This window comes from Haemaphysalis longicornis, unplaced genomic scaffold, assembly GCF_048455015.1.
Source record: "Haemaphysalis longicornis isolate Haplotype H1 unplaced genomic scaffold, Haemaphysalis longicornis Haplotype H1 scaffold_1, whole genome shotgun sequence".
Lineage (NCBI taxonomy): Eukaryota > Metazoa > Arthropoda > Arachnida > Ixodida > Ixodidae > Haemaphysalis > Haemaphysalis longicornis.
This window is the reverse complement of record NW_027526203.1, coordinates 174,213,291-174,222,529: the sequence shown is the minus strand read 5'-3', so window position 1 is coordinate 174,222,529 and position 9,239 is coordinate 174,213,291.

The window sequence follows — 9,239 nt, the reverse complement described above, 5'->3', positions numbered from 1 at the left end:
GGTGCAAGGCTGAAAAAACAGCATAGCTGGGGGCCGACCCTGGCAGTGTGGGGGGGGGGGGGGCACACTGGAACAGTCTTGTAAAATCCAGTTATACTTGGCCTCATCCCTCAGCGGTCATCCTAGCTTAGCAAGAACATTGCAAAGCTTAGCAAACATATCAAAACTTAGCAACACCGGAAGAAACTAGGTCGACCTCCGGCTCCGCTGTTCGTTTTTTGCAACTGAACACCTATTTAGCACCGTTTCAACAATTTACAGAAAGCCAAGCGTGTTGCAGTTGGTAAAAACCCTTTTCGCCACACGTCTATAGTCTTTTTAATTTTGAAGGTTCAAATTGGTGTTTCACGTGGCAAAGCTAAACTTGGGGCATGAGGTGCACCGCATATGGAAACGAGCGATCATTGCATACGAGCAATTTTTTTTTGTGTTTGAAAATTTCTTGCGAGTAGAGGAGTATATGAGGGGACGTCTTGTTCTTTACAGTGCTATTATGTATCCAAGCATGGCCTTATTCAATGAACAGCTGAAAACCTTTTCCACACCCTTTCAACACCCTAAGAAAAACCAAGGATGTTGGAGTTGATCAACACCCTGTTTTTACAGAAAAAGGGTTTAGAGCTAGGAAAAGGGTGTTGAGATTCAAGAAAAAGGGTGTAAAGACCTCCCAACACCCTTTTTCCACTTATGCTACACCCTTTTTGGCTAAAAGGGTGTAAAAAAGTTTAGTGTGTATACAGCACGGCTTTTGTTTGCTGACAAAAGTGGCAGCAAAGTTAATTGGCGTCGCATCGGGCGACAGTTCTGGCCTGCCCCGCGCTATGCGGTCTTTGCCATCAACGATATGTACAAATTTGACCATGCACAAAGGGTGAAAATGTAACTCGCATACTGAACGGTACTGTGTGGTCTCCTGTGTGAAGTCCTGTGCGATCTCTTCATTGTTGCCCCGCCTATACCGCGCTATTTAACCATGTTTCACAGTTCTAACTAACTAGCCCACATTTATGCATGCATTCACAAGTAGTCGTCTAACACCTTGTCCTTTCTGTAAAAGTTCCCACTGCTAGACCGTTTTTTCGCACCTTAAACAACGACGGCTGCAAATCTTTCGTCCGCTGATATCCCGTCTTGCTACCGGGAGCAAAACAATGACGCTGACGTCGGCGACCCCGCATTGCGTTTCTCTAAAAAGGACACTTTTCATCTCCAAAACGCGATGTTGAACCGACGCAGCGCTCGCAGTCAAAGCAGTCGAGAAGATCGGACCTACAGCCCACGCTACCGCAGCACCGCCGCTACATCCGAAGCCGGTCTACACTCGCCGCTTCACGCCCGCGCATGCAGCGCGCCGGCCGCTGAACCCACTTCCCCTATTCTAGTACAGTGTACCGGAACGCCAAGCGCGCGAAGCTGTAGCGCCGAATACTGACGAAGAGCGAGCCGTTCGGCTCGCAAAACGCCGGAAGCGGGATCACAACCGTAGACAAAGGCAGGCTTTGGACGAATATTATAACGATTACAGCTAAACCAAAGGCTAACCATGTAAAACGAAGACTTAAAGCAGGCTAAACCAAGCTTTCTCTTTGCATATCCAGGGTTAGCTGAACTAAGCCGCAGCCATTTTTGTCTTCCGGTTCGACGCTGGGGTGTTGCCGGTGGGATCACGGCAGGAAGGACGGGGCTTCTTTTTTCCGCATGATGTTGGCTGCTCCGTGTGTGGGGGGCTAGGATGTCGGAGAAGGCGTTCCTGGAATGCAGCACTGCGCTTTACTTCTGGGACGAGGTGTAGTGGGGTTTTTTTTTCGGAATTCGCTAGGACATTGACTGGTCGGGTCTCCTCTACCTAGTGGTTCCGACAGATCACTTGGTATACTCTGCGAATGCGTGCTCACTCTAGGTCTACATTCATTATGGCGAGCGCGAGTAGAAGCATGGAATGTGCTTTCACCCCCAAGCCAGCGTGGGGGAATTTTGCTCCCGAAAATGAAAAATACCGTGAGCGCGCTCGGGGCACCCGACTCGGGCGCAGAGCTATGCTAGGCCCTCGCGCGATGCTGTCGTGCCACGGTGGCCCTCAAAACAAAGAAGCCGAGCGCTTTAGGCGCCTATGAAGGCAGCGACGAGGTGAGGAGAAGTAAAGAGTAACGCATGCCCAAAAATCCATCCATGTTCATTTTATACACCCCCCCTCCCCCCCCCCCCCCCCCAAAAAAAAAAACGGGTGTGAAATAAAAAAAAAAGACCGGGAAAGAACATTGGAAACACGAACGAAAAAAATGGCTGCGTATCTGCTCACTTGGCTGCAAATGTCGTCGAAAGATGACACTCTTCTGCCGCCCATACCACGCGAATGCCTCTCTGCTTTCCACCGTCCACCTCTCACGCTCTCCCCCTCCCGTTTCTGATCATTCCTCACAAACATGGTGGAGGTTTACTCAAATAAATTCAATTTGCCTTGTTCTATTGCTAGCGCATTTTGTTGCTTGTGGACTTGGAACGCCGCCACAAGGTCTAGCTAGGCTCGCCCGCGAGACCTTTTTTGTATTTTTGGGTCAAAATATTGCTTTCAACTCGTATTTTTTATTTCCTATCGCAAATTTCAAGCGCACATCTATTTGGAACACGTATGTACCAGTTATGTATCGACTTTTTCCTGAAATATGCCTAATGTTTTCTTTTTTTTCTCAACAATATTGACACGTATGAAATATGGCACCGGATTTGGTGGTTTGGAAAGGTTTTGCCTATATTATAGGGGAGCTAGGAGCCGAGTAAGTCCCACTCATGCGAAGTACCCCATCACGGTCCTGTAAGCCCAGCCCTATACTGAGCCCCGGTTGACGAGCCTTCCTCGAAGAGCCCGGAATTGCACTAGTTGGCGTCTGCACGCCACGCACCGTAATTAGGCCAACCGACCCCAGGTCCCAAAATGACGCACGTCAACATGACGTCCCAGTCCCAGCAGACTGAAGCTTTGGGGCCCCATATTATGTACTAGCCCACAGCGCCCCGTACGCCTGCCTCGTTCCATGGCGACACCTTCAAGGACGTCGAGGATTGGATTGACCAGTACGAGCGAGCAGTTCGGCTCAACTGTTGGTCGGGTGACAAGCGCCGCCAGAATTTGTACTTCTCTTTGGAGGGAACGGTTTGCAACTGGTTTGTCAACAACGAAGCGGCTCTCACGTCATGTTAATCCTGCAAGGAGGACCTCCGCAGATATTTTGTCAACCGCTTCCAACGTGAAAGGGACGAATATCTCTTAAAGACCCGGATCCAGGCACCGAACGAATGGGGCATCACAGAGCCGCCTCACACGAAATTTCACTTTGGTGAGAGTTTTCGACGACCGTCATGAAGCTGCTTCCGCGGGCCAGTGTTTTCTTGCTGGTCCAAGTGGATACGTTTCCTGGTGGCGAAGCCCTGCTAGAAGGCAGTATGCAGCTCCTTCTGGAAAAGATAATCGGTGTCACCGGAGGCCTACTGCAGCTTCACGACGGACGCACGCAGGTCCTGGTTACTAATTTTCGCAATGAGCCGTAGCATATGACCAGGGGTATGACCGTAGCACACGTAGAAATCATCGCCGCATTCGAGACTGTGTGTGCGATGTCCAACGCCGGCAAATCCCTCCGACAGGAAAAGACAGCTATTTTGGACCTCGGCGTTGACCCAAAATTTTTAGAGCCGCAGACGTACGAGTTGCTTGCGTTGTTCGAAGAGTTCAACCACTGTTTTGCCACGTCGCTGAAGTTTGCCGCACCACTAGTTTCTAAACACAGGATTTTCACTGATGGCGTCGCCACGCATCGAACTCGCCAACCGACATACCGAGTTTCGCCCAAAGAAAGAGAAGTAATACAAAGCCAGGTGCAAGACATGCTCAAGGACGACGTCATCCAGCCATCTATCAGCCCCTGGGCTGCACCGGTGGTGCTAGTCAAAAAGAAGGATGGAGCATTACGGTTTTTCGTGGATTGCAGGCGGTCAAACCGAATAAGATCAGTACCGGCTTCCCCGCATTGATGAGACCCTGAATCGGCTCCGTTATGCCCGCTAATTCTCCTCAATAGATATGAAGAGTGGGTACTGGGAGATTGAGGTAGATGAGCGGGACAAGGAGAAGACGGCTTTTATTACCTATTTATTTCTTCGTCCTGTGCTTAAGTTCGCTAGAAGTATGAGTTCATTAGACAGTAACCAACTCGCCTAACTCTCCGCTTTAATTGCCCTGACGGACTTTATGAATATAAAGTGGTGCCTTTTAGACTCCGTGCACCACCAGCGACATTTCAGCGCGTCATGGACACGGTTCTCGCCGGCCTTAAATGGCAGACTTGCCTTGTTTATCTGGACGACGTCGTCATGTTTACCAGCACATTTGACGGGCACTTAAAATGGTTTAGAGCAGTACTTACTTTCAATTTCAATTTGTTTATTTCCACTACAAGGAGCAGTGGGCTCGGAAATAAAAGCTCTAGCGAGCTTGGCAATGTTCCCGAGCTCTCAAAACCGCGGGTCTTATACTCCGCATAAATGCCGGTTCGGGTACGGTGAGCTACAGGTTCTAGGACACATTGTCAGCAACGAAGGTTTCCGTGCTGATCCCAAGAAAACAGCTGCCGTTTGTGCCTTCCCAACTCCAACTTACAAGTAGGCGGGAAGAAGGTTTCCGGGCCTGTGTGCTTACTATCGCCGCTTTGTCCCCAACTTCTCTCAGATAGCCGCACCACTTACTTTTCTTACAAAAGAGAACGCGTCGTGTCAGTGAAACGACGAACAAAAGCAGGCATTTGACAAATTGAAAGCAGCTCTGCAGACAGCGCCTGTCCTAGGGCACTTCGACCAAAACGCTGAAACAGATATTCATACTGACGCCACTAACCCTGGACTCGGCGCTGTGCTTGCTCAAATGCAGGATGGCGCTGAACGCGCAGCGTACCAAGGTGGAACAGAACTATTCGACTATATAAAAGTAGTGCCTTGCGGTCATTTGGGCAATCACCAAGTTTCGGCCCTATTTGTATGGACGGGAATTTTGTGTGGCCACCCACCACCATTCACTGTGTTGCCTTGCTAACCTCAGGGACCCGTCCGGCCGAATTTCTCGGTGGAGCCTTCGCCTCCAAGAATTTTATTTCACAATCACATACAAGTCGGGCTGCAAACACTGATGCGAACTGCCTGTCCCGCGACTCTGTGGAAAACACCCAAACTCATGTGAATTACGACGACGCCTTTCTTGGGGCACTGAACATTTCTGATATGGCAGCACAACAGCAACATGATCCTGAGCTCCTAAAGGCGATTGCGTGCCTCGAAGGCCAAAAATATGACCTTCCCAAAGCTTTCTCACGCAACTTCTCATCCTTCTGTCTCCGGGACGACGCGCTCTACAAAAAGAGCTTCAACGCAAGCGGCCGGTCGTGGCTTCTCGTCGTGCCAGATAGCCTCCGCTACCAGATTATTGAGGCTTGTCATCACCACACCACTGCTGGGCACCTCGGGTGCAGACGGACACTGGCGCGTATAAGGGAAGCTATCCCTGGACTCGCCTTCCAAAGACTGTGCGTCATTGCACAACAACATACCGGGAATGGCAAAGACGAAAGAAACCACCTACATGCCCCACCAGATTTTTCCAACCTATCGAGCCACCTGAAACACCATTAGGACAAATAGGCATGGATCTCCTTGGCCCATTTCCCGTGTCCAACTGAAAGTATCGCTGTGTTATAATAGCGGCGGACTATTTTACACCATACGCGGAATCTAAAGCACTTCCGTTTGGAACAAGCGCTGAAATTGCAAAATTTTTCATCGAATCTATTGTTTTGCGGCATGGCACTCCAAAAGTGCTTATTACTGACCGCAGCTCTGCGTTCACGTCATAGCTTACGCAGGACGTACTGCGACTAAGTAATATCAGCCACCGCAGCACAACACATCCCCAAACAAATGGATGCACAGATCATTTAAACAAGACCATTACTGATATAATCACCATGTACATAGACATCGAGCACCGAATGAGGACGAAGTGCTTTCCTTCGTGCCGTTCACCTATAATACGGAGGTTGAGGAAACGAGGTTTCACTCAGTGTTGTACGGAATGGCGTTCCAGGACCGGCGTTCCTGGAACTAGTTCATTTTTGGAGGAACGGAGGAATGCCACCGTTCCATTAAGGCTCGGTGGAACTGTAGCGGTAACTCGTTAGGTTTTTGAAGGAACTGCAGGAACGGCGTTCCTTCTGAAAACGTTACATCGCTAGGAATTCGCTGTTTTTGATGCCAAGGCTCAAGTACAAAAATCAACAAGTCGCTACTGTGTTTCTCTTCCTATAAGCTGGCCAATTTGCCCACCCTCCAGCGGAAAATGCTTCCTCGATGGTCAAAGGCAAAAGGATAACCACGCAGCGGGCCGCAGCTTGTGCTTGCTTTCATGCCAGTTGAGCTTACCCGGCGTTCGACGGGTGAATAGCGCAGCCACGCGAATTCTTTTTACCTTTCATCGTTTGTCTGGGGAGGCCAGGATGAGCGTCTGGCCGAAAGAATTGTTCCATGCCGGGGAAAGGTTTCTAAGTCCGAGCGGCGCCGCAGGTGCCTTGTGAAACCACGGTATATTGTCAGGGGTAATTACCGCATTAGTGAGCACGAGGCGCGGGTGCGTTGTTGTCGAGGGAGTTGCTCTCGCTGGGAGGTCATTCGAAGGGTCACCGGTATTTCAGGGTCACCGGGAATTGTTCGGGATTGCAGGTTTGGACCCTTCAAAGGAAAGCGCGAGCTCGTTGTCGCCAGTTGCTTAATCCCAAGGTTTAAGCTATCATGGATCCCAGACAGTTCTATGCGAGACAAGGCGACCAACGACATAAAGACAGCTGGCTGTAGTGACCGAGCCATCCAGCGCAGATCTTGCCACTTCGTCAGCGCCCGAGGATTTCTTTTCCTTTGGGAAGCAAACCCTTCCAGCCGAGGCACTGGATGAGCTGTCGCGGTACCTGCTGGTACCAGTTGACTACTCGTGGTCGCAGATGAACTTCGAGGGACTGAAGCAACTTTTCTTTAAGTACAACACGTGAGTACCCTCAAGCGCTTCCGTAGGACAGCTCTTCAACATTGCCAACGAAGTGTTGACGAAAAAACGGGTTCGTCTGTCTGTCTCCAACATCGAGATGCAACTTTTGCTTAGTTCAAACAGGGGACTGTACTTAGTTGCGACAACGCATTCGGGCATTTTTTTCCCACTAGCTGTTTTCACATTCTTTCATTCATTCTACATTTTTTCTCTTCTGGCATATCCTGTACTTTTTTATGCACTTAACTTTTTTCTGCTTGAAGAACCAAAGAAGCTGTCGTTTCTGTACGACGGCATGTGTTTTCTTGTTTTCTCATCACTTTTTATTTATTTGTGGTTGTTTCATTTACTTTATAGTGTCGCGCTTTGAGTCCGACTATATTTTTATTGTGTAAATATTTTTTTACGCCCACGCGTGATTAGGCTCCGTGTTATTTCGTGTGCTTATGCGATATGGTATGGAGGCAAGGCATTTCGCGTGATAACGTTCGTGGTAATAGTTTAGGTGGACGACGGGGACCTTGTGGCGGGTGGACTGTGTCAGGGATAACTTCATAGTGAATAGACCGAAGGGTACCTCCATACCCTTATGCGTATTTCTAGCCACCGCAACTGATTCTTGCGTTGCGCCCACATACTTGGCTTTCTTTGGTTGTTTCCTTTATGTACTACCCAGATTGTGTTCGGCATACTTTGTGATTCTTGCGCGTAGGTTTCGTGTGTGACTACGCTGTTGCCTTTTATGTTGTTGTTTTTCGTGTTATGTCTTCCGACCTAAACTTGGATTGAGAACCTCGTAGCCATTACTTGTTCTGCTGTGTTTTGTTACTCGAAAATTTATGCTGTATGATCCGCAAATCTTCACTTTTGTAACCACCTTGCTAAATTCCCCGCAAAGGGGGCTGTAAGGTATTTTTAATAAACTGTAATCAGTATTTATTAAAGGCCTGTGTACTGTTCCTCTCGACGCGGTTTCTAATGCAAGACATTTAATTACGTTCTTGCATGGAAGTAACTTTTTTTTGGCACGTCTGAAGCTCAGTAACCTTACTGCGCATTTGTAAGACCGAAGTGGGAAGTGTCCTATGTGTTGCACCTATAATAGACGAGCACCAAAATCTCAGTTAGACATGTCTGGAGTTTGTCCGGTGCCCCCTGAAAAAAAATCGTCGAGGAGCGTGTCTTCGTATTCTTTTTATCTCCAGATAAACTGCTGCCGGTGGTGTTCATATTCCTATAATATACGCAGTTCCATGTGAGTTTTAACATTCTCATTTTTTTCGCCTCAGGAATCTGACACCACATTTTAATTTAAAAAAATGAAATGTAACGTTAATGTAACGACACGTTCCAATGTTCGAAGTGGAACTGGAATGCGTTCCTTTCGCAATAAAGGAACTTGTAACGGGAACTCATTTCAAAATTGGGAAGGAACGAGGTACGAGCTTTCATTCCTGTTTTAGAGGAACGTGTACAGCACTGGTTTCACTCCATTTTACCTGGTGCATGGCCGACACGTAAATACAATGCTCGACGTAATGTTGCCTTACCTACTGAGTGACCTCAGATGCGAAAGCCATATCCCAGCGCGCCGAGGGCGCACGGCAACTAGCAAAAATCAGAATCCAACATCAGCAAACTGTCTACGCTGGTCGCTACAACGTCCGTCGGAGTGACATACATTTTGCTCCAGGTGACAGAGTTCAGATTTGGACACCGGTACGGCGTTGCAGTCTTAGAAAGATGCTCGTAAAGTTCTATTCCGGGCCGAATAAGGTACTTTGTCGCATCGGTCTACTTCACTATGAAGTTATCCGTGACACAGTCCACCCGCCACAACAAGGTCCCCGTCGTCCACCTAAACTATTACCACGAACGTTATCACGCAAAATGCCTTACCTCCATAACATATCGCCTTCTCGTCATCCACGGCATCGAGTCGATGTGGAGTAATGACACTCCTATCATCGTCAGAGGGAAAAAGAAAGAGGACAAGAACTTTTTATTGCGATAGTATACCCGATGGCATAAAGACTACATTACAGGTATAAGTTAACTTCCGTGAAGAAATGCAAAGAAGGGTGGTGGGGTCCCCATATCTACTGATGGCGGTCAGGTGGTCTGCCAGGGTGAAGGCCTGCGCCTCGAAGGTGTCGTGTTC